At 39.8% G+C, this 26,985-nt stretch overlaps 1 protein-coding gene across 6 annotated transcripts in view; it reads left to right on the plus strand.

Moving 5' to 3' along the window:
• Positions 1-26,985, plus strand: part of CHD9 (chromodomain helicase DNA binding protein 9) — a 233,692-nt gene that overhangs the window by 44,527 nt on the left and 162,180 nt on the right. For 4 of the 6 annotated variants that reach the window (XM_053906106.1, XM_053906109.1, XM_053906108.1 and 1 more), the window contains exon 1: positions 8,685-8,806. The exons of 1 other annotated variant lie outside the window; for it this stretch is intronic. The gene's annotated coding sequence lies outside the window, so the exon portion shown is untranslated. Of the gene's footprint in view, positions 1-8,684; positions 8,807-8,833; positions 9,048-26,985 lie in introns of those variants that run through there. One more of the 6 variants, XM_053906107.1, reaches the window with a different exon arrangement.

The following is a 26,985-nucleotide window of genomic DNA, read 5'->3' on the forward strand; positions in this document are numbered from 1 at the left end:
CAAGTAGCAGCCGCACTACACGCATTTGATCCCTCCAAACTTGATTAGAAGTAACTTCTCCAGGAGAGCTTATGTTACCCAAAGACAGCAGATGCACCAAGAGAGCAAATGAGATGCTCAAGGATGAGCAGTGATGTCTTATCAAGGAAAACAGCAAAACCTCTTTTTTCCTGAAGACCTTTCACCATTAGGACAAGCAACTGTTGGTAAAAGCGAAACAGCAGGAAGATTTGAACGGCCAAGCAGGATCATGCTTTCAAGTATATTCCTGGCTAAAAGCAGGAGATAAACTGGATAAAACGTAGAAGCCCTGAGATCTGTCCCTGATTAACTAGGCCTAAGAGTAAGAGTCTAAAGAACGGTTGCCTGGCTGAACACATCCTTTGGATATTGTTATCATCAGCAGCCTCTAGATTTGAAAACAGTGCTGAACACGCTTTCAAATGATCTTTGAGGTACTTTAAGCTACAGCTGAAAGCGTACCTCGCCTTCTTTTCTATTTGCTTGAACAAGAGCCTGAAAAAGAAGGTTAAAGAGCTCTCTAGTGATGTCCTTCACTCCTGTCCTAAAAAGAACCTCTATTCTTTACTGAGTTAAGGGGATTTCACAACTCCCAGAGGATAATGTGAAGTTAGTTTTCACTCACTGCTGAACCAACTAAAGTTCCTTTCAAATTCTTTTCCTAGACTGGAAAAGTGTCTGAGCTCTTCAAGCTAGTATTCGTTATTGCAGAAAGATGGAGATTATGTTATATTCTATACTATAATGGGGCATAAAACGTTTAAATCATGAAGCTTCATAAAATGTGTAAAAGGTAAAAAAAAAAGCATACCTTAACATTTATAAGTACTTATCACTGGTCTGTGAAAGGACATTTTCTTAGTGCCTCAACCTGTAAGTGAATATCAATAAAGATGAGTGGGAAGATATTTTATACACATATTTTTCCATATTTATTATACGAGGTATTTATTAATAATAATTTATATTTATATGGAGATAGTAATCTCTTCCATAATTGACACTGCACCCAGTCCTGGTGTAGCTATTTAAATGCACGTAAATTAAGTAAATTATAGCAAAGTCACAAAACTGACAAGCCCAATATGAGAACAGCAGTCTTCAGATTAAAAAAATTTTTTTTTCATGTTTATTTTTGAGAAAGACAGAGCGTGAGTGGGGGAGGAGGAGAGAGAGAGGGAGACACAGAATCGGAAGCAGGCTCCAGGTTCCCAGTTGTCAGCACAGAGCCCGACTTGGGGCTCGCGTTCATGAACCGTGAGATCATGACCTGAGCCGAAGTCGGACACTTAACCGACCGAGACACCCAGGCGCCCCTCAGTCTTCGGATTTTAAAAAATTATTTGCTGGGGCACCTGGGTGGCTCAGTCGATTAAGCGTCTGACTCTTGATCTCAGCTCATGTCACGATCTCACGGTTTGTGGGATTGAAGCCCCTGTCAGCTCTGTACCAACAGTGTGCAGCCTGCCTGGGAGTCTCTCCCTCCTTCTCTCTCTGCCCCTCCCGTGCTTGCACTCTCTCTCTCTCTCAAAAAATAAATAAATTTAAAAAATAAAATAAAAAAAATAAAAATAAATTAGTTGCCGCCGATAATTTGATAAATATAATTAAAATGTATCTGTTGGATATATATGTTGGATTTCATGCATATAATACTAAAATACAAAGTTGGAAGCTGCTGGCTAGACATGACTTTCTTAAACAGCTTTATTGAGATACTATTCACTTAGCATAAAGTTCACACTTCCACAGACTTGTGCAGCCATCGCCAGAAACTAATTTTAGAGCATTTTCCCCACCTCCCAAAACTACTGTTAGCAGCCACTCTCCACTCTTCATCCCCTTTCCCCCAACTCAGCTCTGGGCAACCACTAATCTCCTTTCTGTCACTATGGATTTGCTCATTGTGGACATTTTACATAAATGGACTTGTACAATATATGATCTTTCGTATTTAGCTTTTATCACTCTGCGTGTTTTCAGGGTTCAATCATCTTGTTGCATGTATCAGTGTACTTAATCCTTTTTATGGCTGAAAAATCTGAAAAATATTCCAGTGTGTGGATAAACCATTTTTGTTTATCCATCAGTTGATGGACATATGGTTTGTTTTCACTTGGGGGCTATGATGAATAATGCTGCTGTGAACATTTGTGTGCAAGTTTTTGCGTGAACATATGATTTCATTGCGGGGGGGGGGGGGGTTGCTGGGTCATTTAATAACTGTTTAACGTTTTTAAAAACTGTTTTCCAAAATGACCGCACCATTTTACATTTCCACTAGCGATGTGTGAAGGTTCCAGTTTCTCCGCATTCTCATCAACACTTGTTGCCTGTCTTTCTTCTTAGAGCCATTTAATGGATGTCAACTAGTATCTCACTGTGATTTTTGAGTTGCACTTCCATAATAACTAATGATGCTGTGCATCTTTTCGTGTGCATATTGGCTATTTGTTTATCTTTCTCGGAGAAATGTGTGTTCAAAGTATTCAAAACTACTTTGACTGTTTTTCATCTGGGTTATGTATTTTTTTATTGTTGAGTTGTAAGAAGTCTTCATATGTTCTGGATACTTGACCCCTATCAGATGTATGATTTGCAAATATTTTCTCTCATCCTGTGAGTGAGTGGGTGTCTTTGCACTTTCTTAATGGTGTCCTTTGACTCAGGAAAGTTTTCCTAGTTTGATGACCAATTTATTTTTTCTTTGGTTGCTTGTACAAAACTTTTTAATTTTAATGAGGCCCAATTTATCTCTATTTCCTTTTGTTGCTATGTTAAGGTGTCATACACTATATAAGAAACTATTGGCTAAACCCAAAACCATTGCCTGAAGATTTACTCCTATGTTTTCTTCTTAGTGTTTTATAGTTTTACCTCTTACATTTAAGTCTGTGATCTCTTTTGATTTATTTTTTCTGTATGGTATAAGGTAGGGGTCCAGGTCATTCTCTAGCATTTGTATATCCAGTGGTCTTTCTCAATTTATATGTCTTAGCCCTCTTATTGAAAATAAATTGACCATAAATGTAAAAGTTTATTTCTGGACTCTCAATTCTAGTCCATTATCTATATAGATCTGTCCTTGTGCCTGGCGGTACAACCCTGTCTGGATTACTGTAGCATTGTAGTAAGTTTTGAAATCAAGAAGTGTGAGTCCTTCAACTTTCTTGTTTTGAAGGAATTTTTTAAATTAAATTATTATTTAAAAATTTTTTTTGATGTTTATTTATTTTTGAGAGAGAGAGAGAGAGCATGAGCAGGAGAGGGGCAGAGAGAGAGGGAGACACAGAATCTGAAGCAGGCTCCAGGCTCCCAGCTGTCAGCACAGAGCCCGATGCAAGGACTTGAACTTACAAACTGTGAGATCATGACCTGAGCTGAAGTCAGACACTTAACCGACTGAGCCACCCAGGCACCCCTATTATTATTATTATTATTATTATTATTATTATTATTATTTAAGTAACTCTGTTCTCGATATGGGGCTTGAACTCACAACTCTGAGATCAAGAGTCGCATGCTCTACTGACTAAGCCAGCCAGGTGCCCTAAAGGAATCTTTTTTTTTTTTTTTTTTTTTTTTAATTTTCAATCTAGTGTAGTTAACATGCAGTGTTATATTTATTTCAGTCTTCTTCTTCTTTTTTTTTTTTTTTTTTCCCCCAAGGATCTTTTGACTATTCTGTGGGCATCCCTTTTGCAGGTCTCACTGAGATAGGGTCTAATCCTTAGTTTTGCAGTTGTAGGCCTTTAAAAAAATTCTCGAGGTATAACTGACATGGGCTGGTTTCAAGTCTACCACATAATGATTTGATATTTGTATATACTGGGGAATGATCCCCACAATAAGTCTAGTTAACATCCATCACCATATGTAATTACAAATTTTTCCCCCTTGGGATGCAAACTTCTAAGATTCTCTCAGCAACTTTCAAATATGCAATACTGTATCGTTAACTATAGTCACGATGCTGTACATTACATCCCCATGGCTTATTTTGTAACTGGAGGTTTGTATCTTTTGACCCCTTTCACCCATTTTTCCCACCCACTACCCTCTCCTCGGACAACCACTAATCTGTTTTCTGTATCTGTGAGGTTGGTAGTTTTTTTTGTTTTTTTTTTTTTTTTTAATATTTCATACATAAATGAGATCATGTGGTATTTGTCTTTCTTGGTCTGACTGACTTCACTTAGTCTAATACCTTCAAGGTGCATCACTGTTGTTACAAGGGCAAGATTTCATTTCTTTTTATGGTTGAATAATATTCCATTGTAGATACATATACCACATTGCCTTTATCTGTTTCTCCATTGATAGACACTTAGGGTAGGGCACCTGTCGAGAGCCTGTGGCTCTCGATCTTGGTGTCATGAGTTCGAGCCCCATTTTGAGTGTAAAGAGTACTTAAATAAAGAGACTTTTAAAAAATAGGTTGTTGCCATGTCTTGGCTATTGTAAATAATGCTGCAGTGAACAAGGCGGGGGGTGGGGCATGTATCTTTTCAAATTAGTGTTTTGTTTTCTTCAGATAAAAACCCAGAAGAGTTGCTGGATCATTTGGTAGTTCTATTTTTAATTTTTGAGGAACCTCCACACTGTTTTCTATAGCGGCTGCACCAATTTACGTTTCCATCGACAGTACACAAGGGTTCCCTTTTCTCCATATCCTCTCAACACTTATTTCTTGTCTTTTTGATAATAGCCATTCTAACAGTTATGGGGTGAGTTTTGGGATCTTGAGTACATCAGTTTCCCCCAAAAGTGAACAGGTGACAGAGCAGGAGTTCATATTCCTCAAACTTGCAAGAAAATGTCATCTGATGGCTACATTTTGTGATATTTCCTGTTTGGCGCCCTGACCCAAAATGCCAGTAGGGAAATTCCCCCTTCTAAAATGCCAGATTAGTTGCCAAGAGGTTGCTTGCTAAACATGGAATTGGAAACTAGACAGAGAGGAGGGATACAATGTAATGGTTAAGAGTTACAGGCTTTAGGACCAGACAGCTCTAAGTTTGAATCCTGTCTCTGCCACTCAATGATTGTGTAACCAGGGCAAGACTTTGGACCCTATTCATTTGTACAGGGGGAAAAAGAGTCCTTTCCTCATACACTGGCTGTGAAGGTAAAATGAAACAGGGAATGTAAACCCTTAACACTGCCTATGACTAATTAAACTTAAGTACATGGTACCTATTGGATGCACTTGTAGAATGTTTCCTTCAGAGTGTGAAGAACTGGTCTTTGTCATAGCACAGGCTTTCTGGTGACTTGAGTCATTGTGTCTGCAAATAGGGGGACGGACCTTTTTGGTTTGAAAATCATTGGCCAAGACTGGAGCCATTTATACTCTAGAGTGGGATAGAGGGACCTGGAGAGCATTGTCACCACCTGCCTCTGGACATTGCATTGCCTGATGGAAATGGTAGGCCAGTGTCGTTCGATTTCAGTGTTATTGATGATACTGATTTTTGGTCATTTAAATTGCAGAGGGTAGGAGCACCTGGCTGGCTCAGTCAGAAGAGCATGCGACTCTTGATCTCAGGGTCATGAGTTTGAGCACCACGTGGGGTGTAGAGATTACTTAAATAAATAAAACTTTTAAAAATTAATTAATTAAATTGCAGAGGGTACTATTTACTGATCTAGCCTTTTAAATCTGGGATTTGGAGCCTTCCTTTGCAATGGCTTTTTCAGAGTCTGTATATTCAGAAACCTCAGTTACCAAGAATACCACTAAGATTTAAGAAATAAATGAAAACAGGGGCATCTGGGTGGCTTAGTTGGGTGAGTGTCCGACTCTTCATCTTGGCTCAGGTCATGATCTCACAGTTTGTGGGTCTGAGCCCCGTGTGGGGATCTGTACTGACAACTCAGGGCCTGGAGCCTGCTTCAGATTCTGCGTCTCCTTCTCTCTCTGCCCCTCCCCCATTTGCACTCTGTCTCTCCCTCTCTCTCTCTAAAAAATAAACATTAAGAAAAGAGAAAAAAGAAAAAATAAAAAAAAGAAAGAAGTGAAAACGGGCGCCTGGGTGGTTCAGTTGGTTAAGCGTCCGACTTCAGCTCAGGTCATGATCTCTTGGTCCTTGAGTTCGAGCCCACATTGGGCTCTGTGCTAGCAGCTCAGAGCCTGGAGCCTGCTTCGGATTCTGTGTCTCCCTCTCTCTCTGCCCCTCCCCTGCTTGCGCGTGTGCTCTCTGTCTCTCTCTGTCAAAAATAAACATTAAAACAATTTTTTTAAAATAAGTGAAAAACCACTCATTGAAAAGTCAAAATAAATGTCGCAAAAACTGATGCGCTTAAGAGAATCCCACAGAAGATCTTTACTCAAAACCCAAGAGTCTAATGAAAGTTTATCAGTGTCTAAATTCATAGTAAATTGAAGAATAAAAAAAAAAAAAAAAAAAAAAAGGAAAGAAGGTTGTCAGCTAGAAAAATAGAGAAATGTCAGTCTGGTAGTGAGGAATGAGACATACAAAAAGACAGATGTAAGTTTAAAGTAACAGCTTTCTAGAGGCCATTTTTCATTAGGACAAATAGCTCTGCATCTTTTTTTTTAAATTTATTTTATTTATTTTGAGACAGAGAGAGAGCGTGGGAGCAGGACAGGGGCAGAGAGAGAAGGAGAGAGAGAATGCTAAGCAGACTCTGTGCTGTCAGCACAGAGCCCAACGTGGGGCTCAGACCCACAAACCGTGAGATCATGACCTGAGCCGACATGAAAACACCCCTCTACATACTTTTGAAGGCATCCACTGATCATAGTAGAATACAATGATGTTGATAATGATAATGATGCTTTTTAATCACTGAGTGTAAGTACTTTTTCAAAGATTCAAGAAAACCTGAGTTTTCTTGGGGAGAAACGTTCTGTAAAAAGGAGCTAAAGTTTTAGGCAAGATATGGGATATCTTATTCTCTTGTTTGATCGCAGATAAATGTTACTGGCCTTAAATTCTATTCAACAGGTTGAATTTGCAAACTAAAGGAGTATTCAAATAAGTAGTGTAGGGAGCTTGGGGTTGAACTGTTTCTGTGCATTCTCAGCCTAGTATGTGGTTGTTATTAAGTATCCTTGAGGGGAATCAAAGCTGTAATTGTAACTTCTCCCTCAGCAGGGTTTCCTCCGAGCCCCTTCAATATCTGAGCTAAATAGACTTGTGTTGATCCACTCTGGAGGGCCTGCATGGGGAATATGAAGAATGAAATTACCTGGCAACTAGCACTCTGTATACCGCAGCCATTCCGTTCCGGTCAGGCATAAACAAGCACAGTGACATTGCTCTATGCTTCTTTTGTGGAGTCTGCAGCTCAAGAGATTTCTGTCAACTGGAAGGTGAATGCTGAATATCGCCCACACTGGATTTGAACCGGTAAACAGTTTCGAACAAACATAAGGTAGACAGACTGAAGTTCTAACATCCCATTATTTTGTCTACCACCCGTTCTAATGTGGATTTTAAAGCTTTAATTAGGCATGGGAGCCAGCACAGAGCCTGAAAGAGACCCGTTAGAATTTTAGTTACAGCTGGAAGGCTTTTGGAAAATTTGGCCCAGCCTCTTCATTTTACAGAAGGGAAAACCGAGGCTCTGGGACATGTTATGATTTAATGTAGGTCACACAGTTAGTGACAGAGCGAGAGGGAACCCAAGGTGTCCCCACAACTCCTTCGGCCAGTGGTTTTCTAGTAGGCCACCTACTCCTAGACCGATGTCCCTGTCTCCCTCCTTTCTTTCTTCCTCCCCCCCCCCCCCCCCCCCCGTCTGTTTGTTCTTTCTTTCCCTTCATCGCTGTGCAAATCAGAACGTGGGCCTGAACACCGGGAAGACTAGGTGTCAGCCCCAGCTCTCCACCACTTGAGGTGCGCGCTCGCTCGCTCTCTGCATCAGGACTTGGGGCTGGGTCTCTTCTCTCCATGGCAGGTGCTTAGCACCTGGGCAGAATCGCTGCATCATCGCGGCGCCCCTCTCCCTGCTCCCGATTTTACAGCACGGGCGTGTGTCACGGCGGCGGTGGCCGAGCAGGAGAAGGACGCGGGTCCGAACCCACGCCGTTTGAAAAGGGTGGCTCAGGAAACCCTCTCGGTTCCCGGCTGGCCCCGGGCTGGCGGAGAGATGCCCAGCGCGTGAGTGACCTCGGCGCCGACCCCGCCACTGGTCAGCTCGCGGCCGGGGCGTGCCCGCCGGGCCTGACGTGGCGGCGGGGCCGCGGGGAGGGGAGAGGCCGTCGCGAGGGCGCGGCCTGACGTGGCGGCCGCGGCGGGGCGGCGAGGGGAGCCCGGGCCACTGCACTGCCCCGCGCTCCGGCCAGAGGGCGCCCGGCGCCAACACTTCCCCGCCCCGAGGCCGCCCGGGGCTCCGGGAGTAACCGCACCGGCGATTGGGTCGGCGGCGCGGCGAGGCCATGTTGGAGCGGGGCGGCGACCCCGCCTCCCGCCGTCCTCCGCCCCGGGTCGGGCCGGGCCGCGGGGGGGGGGGAAGCGGAGCGGCGAGAGGGATCCTCCCTCCCGGGTCGCCCGACGCGGCAGGAGCGACGGCGGGAGCGGCCGCGGTCACGGCCGCCCCTCCGAGCCCCGGCCAATCAGCGGCGCGGGCACAAATATGCAAATGGCGCGCCGGTGCTGCCGGAGTGCCGCTCGCAGGGGCTGGTGGGGTCGCGCTGGGGGAGTGAACTGGGCCAATCAGGCGGGTGCGTGGCGGCGCGGGGGAGGCGGTGCCCCTTCACTCCTCCCTCCTCTCCCTCCCGGCCCCGCGCTGACAGGGGGGCCTGGCCGCGCCGCCGGTAAGTGCCGCCGCCGCCCGCCGTTGCCACCCGCCGCCCCAGGCGTGGGGAGCAAGCCCGGGGGCACCGCGGGGCGGCGGTCGCTGTTCAACTGGTGGGGAGAGGCGGGGGCGGGTTCTGTCAGCCGGGTGGTCGCCTGAGGCCGCCCCCGCCCGGCCAGCCGCGCGTGTCAGTCTCGGTCGAGGCGGGGGGCGGCGGGGGCGCCTCAGTCATGGCGAAGCCCGAGAGCCAGCGAGCGGCGGTGAGTACGTGCCGCCGCCGCCGCCGCCGCCGCTCGGCCGGGGGTAGGGAGGGGGTGGTGGTGGTGGTGGTGGGGGCGGGGGGGGGGGGTGGGTCGGGGCAGGCCGGGCCGCACCGCCGCCGCTGGAGGTGAGGGGCCCGCGCCCGGGGACGGCCGGGCGCGCGGGGAGGCCGGGGAGGGGGCGCTGCCCGCACGTGCGGCCCAGCCCGCCCGCGGCCCGCCCCGCGCCTGTCATGGCTGCGGGCTGCTGCCCCCGCCCCCCCACCCCCACCCCTCCCCGCTGCCCGCAGACCCCGGGGTCGGGACCCGGCCGCCGCGCCTGTTGCGTCGGGCGGAGGTGAGGGCAGGGTGGGCAGGGCCCGGCGTCCCCGCCCCGCGCGAGGTCGGGGCCTCCCGGCCCGCCCGCTTCCCCTCCCGAGGGTCGGGCTTCCCTCCATCCTGCAGCCTCTTCCCCCCGCCCGCCCGCTCTCTCGCCTCCGTGACTCATGACAGGGCGTCCCGCGCGAGCTGGGTGCCCCCGAGCCCGGGACGCCCCCGGCGCTTTCCCGGGCCCTGCCGGCCGGGTTCCGACCGCACTGCCCCCACCCCCACCCCGCTGGGATCCCTCGCCCCGAGCGGCAGCCTCGAGGGCCGCTCCACGTCTGCAGCGGGGCCCGGAGCCCGCCGCCGCTTTCTTGGGCTCTGGGTGTGGGACGTGATGGGTGGTTCCAGGGCTGTCTTCGCGGACATCCATCCCGAAGCCAAGCACGACCCGGAAAGCCTGGGTGTCTTACTGGCCTGTCGTCGCAGTCGCCAGCTCAGAGTGGTTTCTGTTTGTTCCTTTTTTAGTTCTGTTTTGCCTTTTTTTTTTTTTTTTTTTTCAGAAAAATAAAACTTTTCAGAACAAAGTAGACCAAAAATTTCTTAAATTGTGGTATTAACAGTGTTCCATAGTTAACTTTTCCTGGGAGTCTGGGATTGACACTACTGTGACTTTTACCCATTGTGTGAAATGCTCAGAACTACCTCAGAATCATCCCGTATTGAATAAAGTTTATTTTCGTTAATAAAATCACTATCACATTTTAGTTTCTCAGTTTTGCATGCTACTTTTCACCTTTTCCCTTTCTCTGATTTCCAACTCCAGTTCTACTTAACCAACTACCATCTTGAAGGGGGGGAAAAGGGCTTCTCCTGTGTAGTATTACTCTAGCTAAACTGTGCATAATTGCACAGGTACTTTTCAAAAGAATGGCTAGGTCCACAAACACTTTAATGTACAGAAGGTGAACTTACCTGGGGTGGGTGGGGGTGGGGGACTCCACATTGCAGAGGGAGCAGTGTGTAGGTGGGCCCGAGTGTGTGTGTTTTGGTCTTTTGGGGGAGGGGGTTTCAGTGCAAAAGGATGAACATAGCGTTTCTTCATTTCTGTTAGATTTACAGAACTTGAAATTAAGTGGGACTTTTTGCTAATAGTAAAGAGTCTTCCGTAGGATACATACTGGATAAATATTTGTTAACTGAAAAACATCTATTGCTCTAAGCAAGTTAAACATGCATTTTGTATCTTCCAGGACTTGGCCTTTGCTTGTATTGCTTAGACACTTCACATTAAGTAGTTACAGTGTACTACAAGGTATTAGCAGGTCTCAGCCCTTAGTGAGTTTCCTGTAAACCACAGATCATATAATACAGACATGAAGTGCTTTGGGAGAAAAATTTTAAAAAATTGCCTCCCAGATTAGATTCAGGTATCTTTGTCATTCTGGACGGTTTTAGGAGAGTGGTTGTTGTAGAATTAAAAAACAAAAACCTTGTGATTGAATAAGTAGGAGAAAATATCCTAAGGACATAAGAAATAGCATTAGGAAAATACATTGTTAAGCCTTCTTGATTTAGAAGGAGTTCTGACTGGAGAGAATCAGGTTTTGTCACTTTACTAGCTGTGTAGCTGTACTCAAGTTTTGTAACTTCTGTGAACCTAAGTTTTCTTGAGTTTTATAGTTCTGTGATTCTGAGTGTCCCAAGAGATATGTCCTCTGAAATATAAAACTTACGCCTGGGTTGAAGTGTATGGAAAGGCAGAGGTTTTGAAACAAATAGTGGTATAGTTGGCCTTACCTGAAAATGAAAAAGAACATTTTTAAAAGAATAAGGTCACGTGGGAGGCATGAATAAAGATAAGAAAGCAGTGTTGTTAAAAAAAAAAAAAAATCCCATGATATAAGATTAATAAAATCATAGAATTTTCAACTTGGAAGTATCTTTAGAAACTTTTAATTCCAAACCCATTTTCTGATGTAACCGAATGCCTTCTATAAGACATCGAACTAGACGTTGGCACTTTACCTATGGAAACAAGGTAGAAGTCAAGGAGGGGCTTAATGTATAAAATTAAGAGTCAGAAACTGAAGAAGAATGACAGAAGTGAAATCTATTGAAGTTTCAATAGTAAAATAAAAATTTTGGTACATGTGAACATTTTAGATATTATGAAGGGTTAGATGTGTTTGTCACTGATACAAATGTAGTAGAAGTAAAAGTCAACTAAATACTTTGACAGAGAAGACAAAAACGAAATCCTAGAGAAGTCAAAGTATGAAGGAAAAATAAATATGACTGAAATAATATATACGCTGGGGAAATAAAGACCATTGGTAAGAATATGGAAACTTAAGGCATTTGGTTAGACTGAAAATGAATTATGAAACTAATAATGAAAGCTTGTTGTCATAAGTGTTTGAAAAACTTTGAAAGCCAAAAATTGGAATCAGAAGAGATTTATGAACACTGAGGAGATAGACCGATTTTACTGTAACCTTTTAAATGTTTTGTAGCTGTCTTGGTGTTAAGATGATTAACATGTCTTAACCATATTCAGATTTCTTACATGATAGAAGATTTAGCTTTTTTACACTAATTTACTTTGTGAATATAAGTTGCCACATTCCAGTTTTATAACTGTCTTCTGACACTGTGTTTCTGTTTACTTGTTTGGGCTTTGCTCCCCTACATTCTGCCCCTGAATTTTACCAGTCTGAATACTCAGGTCAGATTCCACCCTGTGAATAAGGTCATCTTTTGTCATTGTGGCCCTTAGGGATTTCTCCTTCCCATGACCATAGCATTATAATTTGTCTCACTTATTTGACGTATCACATACAACTTCCTGACATTCCCCCTACTGAATTGGTTTTAATTTTGCAGGAACACCTTTGGCTCTTCCCTTTTAGAAACAGTTGGGTGCACTTGGCTCCATAGCTCAGGAGTTAGAGCACTGGTCTTGTAGAAACAGTTGGAAAGCTGATCAAGTGATTAAGGGGAAACCCAGAGAAGCGGAAGCCACTTTAAGCTATAATTTATTCTCTGAACTCCAGGTCACTCACATGCATTGATTCATTAAAAAGATTTATTTATTAAGAGATTCCTTTATTTAGTTATTTATTATATTGCATAATAAATTTATTTATCCCTGCCTTTGTAGAATTTACAGTCTAATAGTGGGAACAGTCTAATAATGGGCATGTAAATAACAAATGTAAAGTTACTGTTTATGATGAATTCAGTAAAGGAAAAAAATGCTATGAGAGAAAAATGGGGAGGGTTTGAGATTGGTCAGAGAAGGCCTCTTTTAGGTAGTGATATTTTTTAAGTCAAGACAAAGATTAAGAAGCTAGATAGGGAAAGGGTTTCTTGGAAGAGAAAAGAATATGAAGTCAAGAAAGAACTTAATTATGTTGGAAGAAATGAAAGAAATTCAAAGTGGCAGGAGTATAATAATCAAGGAGAACCATGTAAGATGAGAGATAGGCAGAGTGCAGATCATACAGGGCCTTGCAGGGCACATTAAAGACTTGGGTTTTACTGAGGATGTTACAGTGAGTCATTGAAGATTTTGAAGCAAAGATTTTGAATGCCTTAGATTTTAAGACTAATACTAGTTAAGAATGGATTAGAGAAAGGCAAAATGGAAGCAAAGACTACTACGTACAGTCGTTGAGGTAAGATGATGGGAGCTGGCCCTAGGGTAGCAATATCATCTAGTTTGATAGAGCTGAGAGTCGCAGGGGAGTTGACAACTTCATGACAGATTGGAGGTTAAAGGAAAGGTGTCAGAGTGACCTCCAGGTCCCTGGCTTGAGGACCTAGAAAGATGGTGGTGAGATTTTCTGAGTTGAACATGAGGGGAGAAAGAAGTTTGGCAAGAAATTAAGTTTTGAACACCATTCCAGGCAAGAGCTTTAGAAGGCAGAGTGAGGGGAGAGGGACTACCTTTATCTGACCGATCCGTGCCTCCGCTACAGTAGGTTTAGCTGTATACGCAACACCACACCATCACCGTACTCTTAGCGTGTATGTTGAGAAGAAAAAGCAAGCTTCATATTTATGTTAGAAGAATTAGGAACTTGAAATGATCTTAATTTTTAACAATACACTTTAGTTTTTGAAAGTTGATTTGTGAAAAAAGATTTAATACAGTTCTTTGTAACATATAATAATACAGACTATATTAGATAAGAAGGTTTGAGAAAAAAAATTAACCTGAATGTAGTATCAGATGGGTTTCGATATTATTTGGGTGATGGCACAGAATACAAGTCTTGTAATCTTGATGTTCTCAAGAAAGTTGCACTCTTTAAAGTTATTAGCTTGTAGGCAGTCTGATATTAATCATTTTTAATGAGGCTTCTGGTGCTTATGAGTAAAAATCCTAAGTGCAGGCCATTAGGAGCTATTATTTATCAAATAACTGTAGATGGTGATATTTCTTATAATTTGTCATTACTAACTAAGCAAATAGTAAGTTTTTAAAAAAAAAAAACTTTAAAACTTAAAAAAGATTTTTTTTTTAATGTTTATTTTTGAGAGAGAGACAGAGCGTGAGGTGGGGAGGGGCAGGGAGAGAGAGGGAGACACAGAATCCAAAGCAGGCTCCAGGCTCTGAGCTGTTGGCACAGAGCCCTATGTGGAGCTTGAACCTGCAAACCATGAGATCATGACATGAGCCGAAGTCAGACGCTTAACTGACTGAGCCACCCAGGCGCCCTTAAAACTTTTTTTAACCAGCAATTTTAAATATTGTTATTGCCTCCAAGGGACACAGTTTGAAATCTGAAGGGAAAAATAAAGATCATTTTTCTTGTTCAGTGGTTATTTCAGTTTAGTTTACTTGACTAAGCAGCAGCAGTATAAAGTATATTGAATTTTATTCTCTTAGAAATCAATGGCTATGCTTCTGAAAGATAACTGCTAATATATCTTATTCTTATATAAGAAGAAGGAAAAAATGGTTCAGATAATGGTTAGGTTTCATATATTTTACATAAATTTTGTTTTATCTTAAAATTTTGTGCTTTTTACACACTGAATAAAAGGTACTTTTTCATGGAATTAACTGGAATTCCATATATTTATGTATTTTGTAGTTATCTTTCCAGTGTTTATCTTTAGGCGATTAAATATTTATTCATTAACATTTTTTCTTCCAGTCAAGGAGCTGGACAGCTTTACCTAAAACAAACCTAGAAATTAAAGATTATAGATTTGGTGTACTGATTCAGTCTGTTTTATCGATGAAGAAATTGAGCTCCAGATAAACTGAGTTGCCTGAGGTTTCTAGTATTAAGGAATATTTTATTTCAGAGGTTGCTTAAGTTAGTGAATTCACTGACTACACTTAGTTCTAATCTGGTGAGCACATGTTAAAATCAGTAGTATACAAAGTTTACTTGAGTCCTTGCAGAGACCATCCTATATTTGCTTACCAATATTGTTTTGAATGACATGTACTCTAAATAATGACACAAATACTTATTTATGTTTCATCTTGTTTCCGTTAGGTTTTTTATTTTTATTTTTTGATAAGTTATGACATTCAGAAACCTGTATAAGTCATAAGTTTATAGCTTTATGATTTATTACAAAGTAAACACATCTCTGTGACCACTACCCAGGTCAAGGAATAGAATGTTATGGGCACTCCAGAAGCTCCTCTCTTACTCCCTTCCAGTTATCACCCTCTTTCAGCCTCCCAGAGGTAACTGCCATGCTGACTTCTAAAACCAAAGAGTAGTTTTGGCTGTTTTTGAGCTTTATGTAAGTGAAATCACATGGTATGTGGTTTTTTGCTTAATATTATGTCTGAAACTAATTTGTGTTTTTCTGTGCAGAAGTAGTTCATTCATTCTCATTGCTATTGATTCTAATGTATGATGGACATGTTTTCAGTTTGGAACTGTTATGAATAATACTGATACGAACATTTCTGTACATGCCTTTTGGTGGGCACACATATGCACACATTTCTGTGGCATATATATTTCTAGAAGTGGAAAAGCTGGTCATGGGTATGCATATATTCAACTCTACCAATAAAGCCGTATCATTTTCCAGATTTGTTGTTCCAGTTTATACTCCTTTTAGCAGTGTATGAGAATGCCAGTTACTTTATATTCAGTTATGTGGTTTGATTAAAATACTATTACACGGTATTTGAAAAATCTTGTGCTATTTTTAAAAAATCTCCAATGGTGGATATTTGGTGATGAATAGCTATTTCTACCTAAATGAGACATAGTATAAAGAAATATGAAAGAGCAAATCTAAAGATTTTCAGTCCACAAATGAGCACCTATGGTGTGCCTGTTGGATTACAGCATATTCAAACAAAACATAGTTTTTTGTTTTCAAAGTTATAGTCAAATAACTTCTGAAAGATAACTTCTAATATATCTTATTCTTTTATAAGAAGAGGGAAAAAGTGTTAGGATAATGATTAAGTTTCATATATTTTGCATAAATTTTTTTTCCAAATTTTTTTTTAATGTTTATTTATTTTTGAGAGAGGGAGAGACGACAGAGTGTGAGCTGGGGAGGGGCAGAGAGAGAGGGAGACACAGAATCCGAAGCAGGCTCCAGGCTCTGAGCTATCAGCACAGAGCCCGATGCGGGGCTCGAACCCACGAACTGTGAGATCATGACCTGAGCCAAAGTTGGACGCTTAACCGACTGAGCCACCCAAGTACCCCAAATTTTGTTTTATCTTAAACAGTGTCTTTTCTTGATCCTTAAAAATATTTGGTTGTGAAATACAGTGAATAGTACAGCATTTTAGGGGATATCGTTTGGAAAGAATGAAAAAATAACATGTGTCTATAACTTAAAGAAATCTTGAAGGAAATGGGAAAGAACTTTTGGTCAAAGTGAATTTGGTAACTATTAGGTGAAATGTACGTGATACTTTGAAAGATGGCCCTGGGGAAGGAGGAGGGAAAGTATTATAAGGTTGTGTATTATTCCTGAGACGAATGCTGGGTGTTGTGTCAGGAATGACCAAAGCTCAAAGTGCTACTAACAGGGACATGCATCATTAGGTAAATAGGGACCCCAGCTATTGCTTCCTTGGTATGCTTGTGGTCAGATACTTCAAGGAAGGCAATGAGATGCTATATGGTCTCATTAAAGTAGTGGGAAATTGAGTTTTATATCTTTATTTTATATCAGTAGTAAGAAAAACATTTTATATAATTTATAGTATTCCAAAAAAAAAAAATGGAATTGAATTTCTGAAGGATTTGAATGTGAAATCGCATTTTAGAAGACATGTTGACGAAGATGTGTCAACATTTGACTAAATTCGAAATGCTAAGTGGATTTGATAGAAATAAAGTGACTGCATAGAAACTTAAGTCTATTACACTACCTTAAATGAATCAGAAAGGCAAGGGAAGCTATAAGAAAGGAAATCCAAGATAGTGTGTGTCATAGAAGCTGAAATAATTTCCAGAAGGCAGAGGGGTTACTTGAACTGAGTTCAGAAAACATTTAAACAGCTTTTGTTATGGGCCAAGCAGGGTCATAGCTGGTACCATGGATGAATAAGTCACGGGCCTTGTTCTTTGAGCATTTGGTGCCTAAATAGTATATGATAGATGCAGACGCATGGATGATTGGAGGCTTCTTATAGAAGGTTGCGTTTTTGAGGTTAGCTTCTGTCACTTGGTTAGTGGTGGCAAGTGTTTCCTCGTGGTCAGAGGGATTGAGAGAACATTTGGATTTGTCTAGGAACTTATTAGTCGCCCTTCAAAGTATAGTTGCAGTATTTTTATGGGAGCAGAGACTAAAATACAAGAGGTTAACAGGTAAGTGGGTATTTGGAAAATGGAGGCAGTGGATCACCTATTCTCAATATTTGTCACTGAACAGAAGGAAGGATAGACATGAGATGATTTTGTTTGTACCTTTTTGTTAAGGTAGGTCTGGAGACCCACTGCTGAGTTAAAAAGGAAGCAGGTAATTGAAAGGGGATGATTAAAGATCCTAAACAGAGTTGAAATGTATGTGGGTATAAGTTGCTTAAAAGCTAGGTGGAATGGTAATAAGAGGTGAAAGGTTTACTGACTCTTTGGAAAAGAGTCAGTCATACTTCCTCTTCTGAGAATCACTAGAAGAAAAAGACCAGATGCAAAGAAAGATACATGCTTCTGAAAAGATGATTGGTGAGTTTCAACTGGAAAACCTCCGAAGACTAAAGAAGAGGCAAAATTATCCTTGGGTGAGATTGGGGAAGTTCCAGTTGAAGGCTTGGGGAGAGAAAACATAGAGATGGCCTAGAAGCATAGGGAAATGAATCTAGACATTTCTGAGCAAAAGAAAGCATGGACCATACCGAAGGTACAGGTTGGTATTAGAACTGTACCAGGCATATAATAAATACTATAAATATGCAAAATATTAATTGGATTGAATTGGACTGAGATCTAGAGGTCAAATTACAGTGGTGTTAATATAGTATGGTGGGTTGAGCAAATGGTCATGAGAATATTGAAGATGAGGGGGACAGCATGAGAGATTATTAGCGAAGAATCTGAGTAGGTGTGGAGAAGCTTAATGGTCATGGGAGAGTTTGACTCTTGGGAAATCAGAAACGAGTTGACAGGTATCAGAGGGAAAGCTGCATTTACTATGTGCCTACTATATTTTAGGAACTTTGAATGTATTTCTAAACCATGCAACAACCCTGCAAATTAGGTGATAATAATCAACTTGGGTCTCAATTTTTAGTGTCTTTTAAACTTTAGAAAGTTGTGCGTTTAAGTCAATTTCCTGTTTTTGATATTAAATGAAATTTATTTGGCTTTATAATACATATTTATGCTTAATTTGATTAGGGATATGATTGATGTTTAGGACGACTTCAGTTAAACAACTTGACTTGACTCCGTGGCATCCGGGAAATTTATAATCTGTTTTCAATATCAGCCCCGAATTATCCTCAGTCACCTTTTACCAAGAGTAGAGATGAGATTATGTTTCAAAGATTTCCCTTTCTGTAAGATGCAAAGCAAGACTAAATTAAGTGTGAATGCCAATAAAGTAAGTAATTGAATTTAGTAATTCATTATCTGCAGACGGAGATGTTAACATAAACATTAAAATGAATGCTATCTACATTACTGATTTTCAGGTCTTTTAAAGCAAGGAGTCCCCCCCCCTTTTTTTTAAGATTTTATTTTTAAGTAATCTCTACACCCAATGTGGGGCTCAAATTTACAACCTTGAGATCAAGACTCCATGCTCTACCAACTGAGCCAATCAGGTGCCCCTGAATCCCTTGTTTTTTAAAAATCCTACTAGAAAGCTCAATCTGTAAGATACATAAAAACAGAATACTCAGGGTGAAATCTTTTATTGGTGGGGTAGTGGGGGAGAGGGAGGTCCAATCTCTTACTTTCAGTGACTAAAGATTACCCAGTGCCCTAAAGAGCACAGATTGCAAACTGTTTACAGTGTTTTATGTGGATTATTATACAATAGTTCTATGAGATAGTACTATTAGTATCCCCATTTTACAGGTGAAGAAACTGAGCTTCAAAATGATTATGTGATTTGCCTAAGATTACACAGCTAGTAAATGATAAAGCCAAGATTTCATGCTTTCACTAGTCTTATTTTCAGAGCCCATACTTTAACTGCTGTGCTATACAGAACCCTTTGTAGAATCACTTCTCAATGAAAATAGGATTCTTTGAGGGATAATTGGGAATTAAACTTTATTTTATTTTTTTTTTAATTTTTTTTAATGTTTATTTATTTTTGAGAGAGAGAGACAGAGACAGAGCTCCAGAGGCAGAAGGGCAGAGAGAGAAGGAGACACAGAATCAAAGCAGGCTCCACGTTCTGAGCTGTCAGCACAGAGCCTGACGTGGGGCTCGAACTCACGAACCATGAGATCATGACCTGAGCCGAAGTCGGCTGCTTAACCGACTAAGCCACCCAGGCGCCCCGAGAATTAAACTTTAAATTGGATCACTGAGGCATTTTTTATGCTAAAATATACATAACATAAAATATACTATTTTAAACATTTTTAAGTGGACAGTTCAGTGCGAGCTTCTTAAGGCCATAAAAAATGATATGTTGTTGCTTAAAAGAATGGTTTTGAATCTCAGCTTTGGAGTAACTATTAAGGGTTGATGAGTTTTGTTTTATGTTATGACATTATTGAATTCTTGAAAGCATTTGAGTATTTACTGTGTGCCAGGAATTGTGTGGTAGATGCTAGGGATATAAAGATGAATAAGAACTAATCTCTGCATTCGTCTTTAGTAGACAAGACAGACTTACTAAATTAGACCTTCTAAAGTAGACATTCTAGGTGTACTAGACCCAGAACAGTAATACGGTGTGTAAGTTATGGGAAAATGAGTGCTTACCAGTTCGAGGAGAGAGAGAGAGAAAGAGAGAGTGTGCGTGTGTACACGTACATTTACATACAGGCTTCCTAGAAATAGTAGAACTTGAGTTTAATCTAAAAGACATTACTTATCAAGTGGAGGAAGGTGGGAGGTGGGGGTCAGTGTTGTAGGTGTAGAGAACTTCTTGTACATATTAATGGAGATAGGAGAAAGTTGAATTCAGGCCAACATTTCAACATGGTTGAGCGTGGATTACCTATGGGAGAAGAGAAGCAAATAAGGGTGGAGGGGCATTGATATCTTTAGGAAGAGAATAAAAAGAACAAGTATATATGTTAGGGCGAAGGCAGATATAGGCATATGATAATACTGTTGATTTGTATAAATATTTTTTAAATCATTTGGAAACTAAGTACAATCAGATATAACAGGCTTGGATCTTAGCAGTTTTCGAGCAAATTAATGTAGCGTCATCAGTTCTTAGTTCTGCAGGTCAGTGAGAGGGAAATACATATCTGTCGAGCATTTACCATGTTTTGGGACTTTGGATTTGTTCTTCTGAACTCTGGAATAACCCTGTCAAGTAGATGATCACCTAAGGGAAACAGACTGAGAGGTTCCAAGAACTGCTCAAGGTTATGCAGTTTAGAGAGATGGCAGTTGGAAACCTTGGGGTCCTTCAGCTCTACATTTGCTGCTGACTTACCTTTGCCACATATGGTCCTAATTGACTAGTGGATCTATTTTATTATTAAACAGTTGAAGTTAGATATATTGCAGTGAGATTAATCCAAAACATGTTGATGATACATACAGCAGAGTTAAGGATGGGATTTAATAGAACAGTATAAACAAATACAGAGATTGGCATATATGACATTAAAGTCTTTTATTCTATGGGCTTCTTTCATGATTTTGTGTATTGTACATTAATAGAACAACCTCAGGATTTAATTGTTAGTTAGCTGTTGAAAATAATTTAGAAGGATGTCCTTCTGGATAACTTTCAAATTGGTGTATATTTTTGTTGGGTTCTAAGTTTTGCTAATACTCTTGTTGTTATAAGTTATGGTCATATTAGCCTGAAAAATTAAAAGATGAGGATATTTCTACAACTTAATAGAATGACTGTCTTTCACATAAATTTTTAAAGGAATTTTACACATAGAAGGTAATAATTGATGTCTTCAAGAGGAGGAAAAAGCATGGTCTTTTTAAAATTAAAAACTTTTAAAAATTTAATTTCAGTAAGTTTTTATTTTAGAATATGGGGCCCCACCACTTTAAGTCTTCCTTGCTTTTTTTCCTTGATGAGAATTTTAAGCTTTTTTTCCTGATGGAGCTTACATCTCTAGTTTGGGGTAATTTTTTAAAAATTTCTTTCTTGGAAGTCTATAGAATTTTTATAACTTTTGAATATGTGAATGGAAAGTAAACTACAGTATACAATGTTGAGTTATAAGATACCTTCACAGGCATCTTATCGAAACCTGTCGTTGATGAGGAAACTGAAGTCCAGAGGGCTAACTGTGTTGTCACACATTCAGTTACTGTCAGAGATTAGAATTTTGGTCTCCTGATAAGGGAAAAACAAATAATACTAATAGGTTTTAGTCTATAGTTCGGGGTAATGAATTTTTTCTTTTGGATCCTGTTAGCCTACTTTGAAAATGTCTGTGTAGGCTTATAAGTAACTGTTAGGTAAATTAAGAAGAGACATACTTAATATCCATATTAAAGAATTAGTTTCAGAGTACTTTGGGTAGAAGTTTTCTTTTTTTATTTTCTTTTATTTTTAAAAATTTATTTATTTTTGAGAGACAGAGACAGAGAGACAGAATCTGCAGCAGGCTCTAGGCTGTCAGCACAGAGCCCGACTCGGCTTTAACCCAAGAACTGTGAGATCATGACCTGAGCCAAAGTCAGACACTCAACCGACTGAGCCACCCCCAGGTGCTCCTTGGGTAGAAGTTTTCTAACCATTTGAGGGCTGAAAATTGGGTCACAGTTTGTGATTTGCTATCCAGATGTCTTTTATTACTGCACTTCCCATGTAAAAAAAGCTGAACATACTACCAAAGGGTAGATTCTACAGCATGTCATGCTTCTTATTCAAAAAGAACTTGAGAAATACTTGGGGGGGGGGGGAGGGTGGGCAATAAACAATAGGCCATAATACACATGCACTGGAATATTATTCAGCCTTTTAAAGAAGGGCAATTCTGACACATACTACAAAATGGATGAATCTTGAGGAGATTAGGCTAAGTGAAATAACCCAGTCACATGCAAATACTGTATGGTTCCACTTATGTCAGGTATCTAGAATAGTCAAATTCCTAGAAAGAGAAAGTAGAATGGTGGTTGCCAGGGATGTGGGGAGGGAGAAATGAGGAATTGTTTAATGGATGCATGGTTTCAAATTTGCAAGATGAAAAAGAGTGTGTGCACAATGTGAATATGTGTTAAAAGGTTCTGAATTGTACCCCTAAAAAATGGTTAATTAAGGTTGTAAGTTTTTTGCTTATATATGTTTTACCGTAATTAAAAATAAAAAATATTTTTTACATGGACCATAAACTCCAATGTCCAGGTAATCAGTGTTGCCATTTTTAAAAAAAAACTTTCATGTAAGATTTTTTAAAAGAACAAAAACAATTTCTGCCTTATGTAGCATTCCCTCTCCCCAACCAAAAAGAAAAATTGGTCCATTCCATGAGTATTTATTGACTACTTACTATATTTTATATACTTATTATATACTTATATAATAAGTACTAGGGATACATCATATAAAAATTTTTGACGTAGAACTTACATTTTATGGGAAGCATAAGCTTTAAACATGATAAATATGTAAAATATATAGAATGTTAGCCAGTGCTAAGGTAGAAAAATAAAGCAGGGAAGGGGAATATCCCGTATTGGACAGGAAATGGGGACATTTCATTTATTTATTTTTAATGTTTATTTATTTTGAGAGAGAGATAGAGAGTGAGTGGCGGGCAGGGGGTTGGGGGGGTAGGGGCAGAAAGAGAGGGAGACAGAGAATCCAAAGCAGGCTTTGCACCGTCAGCATGGAGCCTAATACAGGGCTCAAACCCACTAGCTGTGAGATCGGGACCTGAGCCAAAATCAAGAGTAAGCGCTTAACCAACTGAGCCACCCAGGCTCTGGAAATGGTGACATTTTAGATAGGGTGGTCAAGAAGGGCCTCAGTGAGAAAGTTACTTTTGAGGAAAGAACTGGATGAAATGAAAAAAGACTGTACATAGCAAGTGCAAAGCCTTGAGGAAAAAACATGTCTGGCTTTTTTAATTAAAAATATTTTTTAAGGGGTGCCTGGGTGGCTCAGTCGGTTGAGCGTCCGACTTCGGCTCAGGTTATAATCTCACAGTTCACGAGTCCCGCATCGGGCTCAGAGCCTGGAGCCTGCTTCTGGTTCTGTGTCTCCCTCTCTCTCTGCCCCTCCCCCCTTGCGCTCTGTCTCTCCCTGCCTCTCAAAAATAAAGAAACGTGATAAAATTGTTTTTAATATTTTTAAAAGTTTATTTTGCAAGAATGAGTGAGCAGAGGAGGTGCAGAAAGAGGGAGAGAGAGAATCTCAAGCAGGCTCTTCGCCGTCAGTGCAGAGCCTGACGCAGGGCTCTATCTCACAACCATGCCCCGAAATCAAGAGTTGGTCCTTTAACCAACTGAGCCACCCAGGTACCCTTAAATAAAAAATGTTTTTAAATTTAAATTAAATTTTTAATGTGTTATGTGTAAAATTCAGTGGCATTATTTCCACTGACAATATTGTGTAACCTTCACTACTGTCTTCCCTTTCTTCCCTACCTCCCTAAACAGAAACTACTCATTAAGAGATAACTTCTTATTTTTCCCTCTCCCTAGCCTCTGGTAATCTCTAATCCTTTTATCTTTATGAATTTGCCTATTCCACATATTCTAAATATTTTGTATAGTGGAATCATATAATATTTTCCCTTTTGTGTCTACTTATTATACTTAGCATAATGTTTTCTAGGTTCATCCACATTGTAGCAGGTATCAGAACTCTATCCCCTTTTTATGGTTGGATAACATTCCATTTTAGGTATGTACCAGATTTTGTTCATTCATCTGTTGATGGATACTTGGACTGTTTTCAACTTTTGGCTGTTGTGAATAATGCCGCTATGAACGTTTGCATATAAACATTTGGGTCTCTGTTTCTAATTCTTTGGGGTGTATAGTTTATATCTAGAAGTAGAATTCCTGGGTTATATGGTAATTCTTTAACTTTTTAAGGAACAACCACACTTTTTCATAGTGGCTGTGCCATTTTACATTACTAATGGCAATGTAGGAGTATTCCAACTTGCCCACATCTTTTCAAACACTTGTTACTTTTCATTTTTAAAATAATATTCCTAGTAGTTGTGAAGTGAAATCTTATTGTGATTTTGATTTGCGTTCTCCTAATGACTGATGTTGAGTATCTCTGTTAATTGGGCATTCCTATATCTTCTTTGGATAAATGTTTATTGAAGTCCTTTGTCCATTTTAAAATTGGGTTGAGTATAGTAGTGAGTTTTTGGGAGTTCTTTATAAATTCTAGCTATTGGGGCGCCTGGGTGGCTTAGTCGGTTAAGCGGCCGACTTTGGCTCAGGTCATGATCTTGCGGTCTGTGAGTTCGAGCCCTGCGTCGGGCTCTGTGCTGACAGCTCAGAGCCTGGAGCCTGTTTCAGATTCTGTGTCTCCCTCTCTCTAACCCTCCCCCGTTCATGCTCTCTCTCTGTCTCAAAAATAAAAATAAACGTTAAAAAAAAATTTTTTTTAGAAATAATAAATTCTAGATATTAAACTTTTATCAGATATATGATTTGCAAATATTTTCTCCCGTTCTGTGGGTTGTCTTTTTACTCTGTTGATAGTATTCTTTGGTGCACAAGTTTTTAATTTTTATGAAGTTCAATTTATCTTTTTTTTTCTTCTTTTATTACCTGTGCTTTTGATATTAAAGAAACCATTGCTAATCCAAAGTCATGAAGATTTGCCCCTATGGTTTCTTCTAATAGTGTTACAGTTTTAGCTCTTAAATTTAGATCTTTGATATATTTCAGTTAATTTTTTTTATGGTGTAAGGTAAGAGTTCAGCTTTATTCCTTTGCACGTGGCTCTTCAGTTTTCCCAACATCAGTTGAGAAGAGATGATTTTTTCCCCATTGAATGTTCTTGGCATTCTTGTCAAAAATCAGTTGACCATGTGAAGGTTTATTTTTGGATTTTCCCTACTATTCCGTCAGTCTATATTGTCTATCCTTATGCCAATACCACATGTTTTGATTACTGTAGTTTTGTGGTAAGTTTTGAAAGTGGGAAGTGTGGGTCTTCCAACTTTGTTCTTTTTCAATATTGTTTTGGCTCTTCTGGGTCCCTTGAAATTCCATATGAATTTTAGGATGAGTTTTTTTGTATATGCAAAAAGTCATTGGAATTTTGATAGAAATTGCATTGAATGTGTAGATTGCTTTGGGTATTAATGTCGTCTCAACAATATTAAGTCTTCCAGTCCATGTACACAGGATGTTTTTCCATTTATTTAGATCTACCTTCATTCCTTTCAGCAGTGTTTTGTCTTCAAAACAATGTATAGTCTTCAGTGTACACATCTTACATGTCTTTCATTAAATTTATTCCTAAGTATCTTATTTTCTAATGCTATTGTAAATGGAATTGTTTTCTTTCTTCCTTTCTTTCCCTTTCTATTTTATTTTTAAGTAATCTCTATGTTTAATAATTTCCTCTTTCTTTCTTTCTTTCTTTCTTTCTTTCTTTCTTTCTTTCTTTCTTTCTTTCTTTCTTTCTATTTTATTTACACCCAATGTGGGACTTAGGCTCACAATCCTTAGGTCAAGAGTCACACACTCTACCAACTGATCCAGACAGGTCCCCCAATGGAATTGTTTTATTTCCTTTACATAGTGTTGATTACTGTCTCACAGAACTACAACTGGTTTTTCTGCATAGATTTGTATCCTACAATTTTGCTGAATTTGTTTATTAGCTCTAACAGTTTGTGTGTATGTTTTCTACACACATACAAGATCATGTAATCTGTGAACAGAGATAATTCTACCTTTTCCTTTCTAATTCAGATGGCTTTTCTTTTACTTTCTTGCCTGTTTTCTCTGGCTAGATCCTTCAGTCTACGTTGAATACAAGTAGTGAAAGTGGGCATCCTTGTCTTGTTCCTGATTTGGGGACAAAAGCTTTCATTCTGTTACTGTTGAGTTTGATGTTAGGTGTTAAGTTGTTTATATAGGGCCTTTATCATATTGAAGAAATTCCTTTCTATTCCTATTTTATTAAGTGTTTTTATAATGAAAGGGTGCTGGAAGGGTAGTGGATTTTGTCATATGCTTTTTTTGCATCAATTGATATGATGATGTTCTTTTACCTTCTTTCTATTCGTGCAGTGTATTATATCGATTGACTTTTGTATGTTAATTACCTTTACATGTGTAGGATAATTCTCACTTTTTCATATAATACACCATATATGTACATATATGTATAAAATGCTGTGGGATTTGGTCTGCTAATATTTTGTTGACAATTTCTCCATCTATGTTTATAAGAGATATTAGTCTTTAGTGTCTTGTTTTTTGGTTTTGAGTTTTTTGCCTTGTGATGTCTTTGGCTTCATTATCAGGCATAATGTTGGCCTCACAAAATGAGTTAGAAAGTACTTCTACCTTTTTATTTTTGTGGAACAAGTTGAGAAGAATTGGTGGTGTCAATTCTTTAAGTATTTGGTAGAGTTCATTATTAAAGCCATCTGGTCCTGGACTTTTGTCCAGGGAAGTTTGGGAAGTTTTTGATTACAGATTCAATCTTACTTGTTATAGGTCTATTTAGATTTTCAGTTTCTTTTTGAGTCAATTTTTGTAGTTTACATGACATGTAATTTGTTCATTTCATCTAAGTTTATCCAATTTATTGGTGTGTACTGTTCATATTATTCTTATTTAAAAAGGACTTATTCTTATATAAAAAGGACTTATACAGTCCTTCTATAGTCTTATATGTAATATCCTCTCTTGTTTCTGTTTTTAGTAATTGGGATCTTCTTGTCAATTTTGTTGATCTTTTCAGAGAACTAATGTTAAATTTAATTGATTTTCCTCTTTTGTTTTTCTCTTCTTTATTTCATTTATCTCCGCTCTATTATTTCTTTCTGCTGCCTTTGTGTTTAGTTTGCTTATTGCTTTAAAAA

This window comes from Panthera pardus, unplaced genomic scaffold (genome assembly GCF_024362965.1).
Source record: "Panthera pardus isolate Hobbes unplaced genomic scaffold, ASM2436296v1 HiC_scaffold_18, whole genome shotgun sequence".
NCBI classification, from domain to species: Eukaryota; Metazoa; Chordata; class Mammalia; order Carnivora; family Felidae; genus Panthera; species Panthera pardus.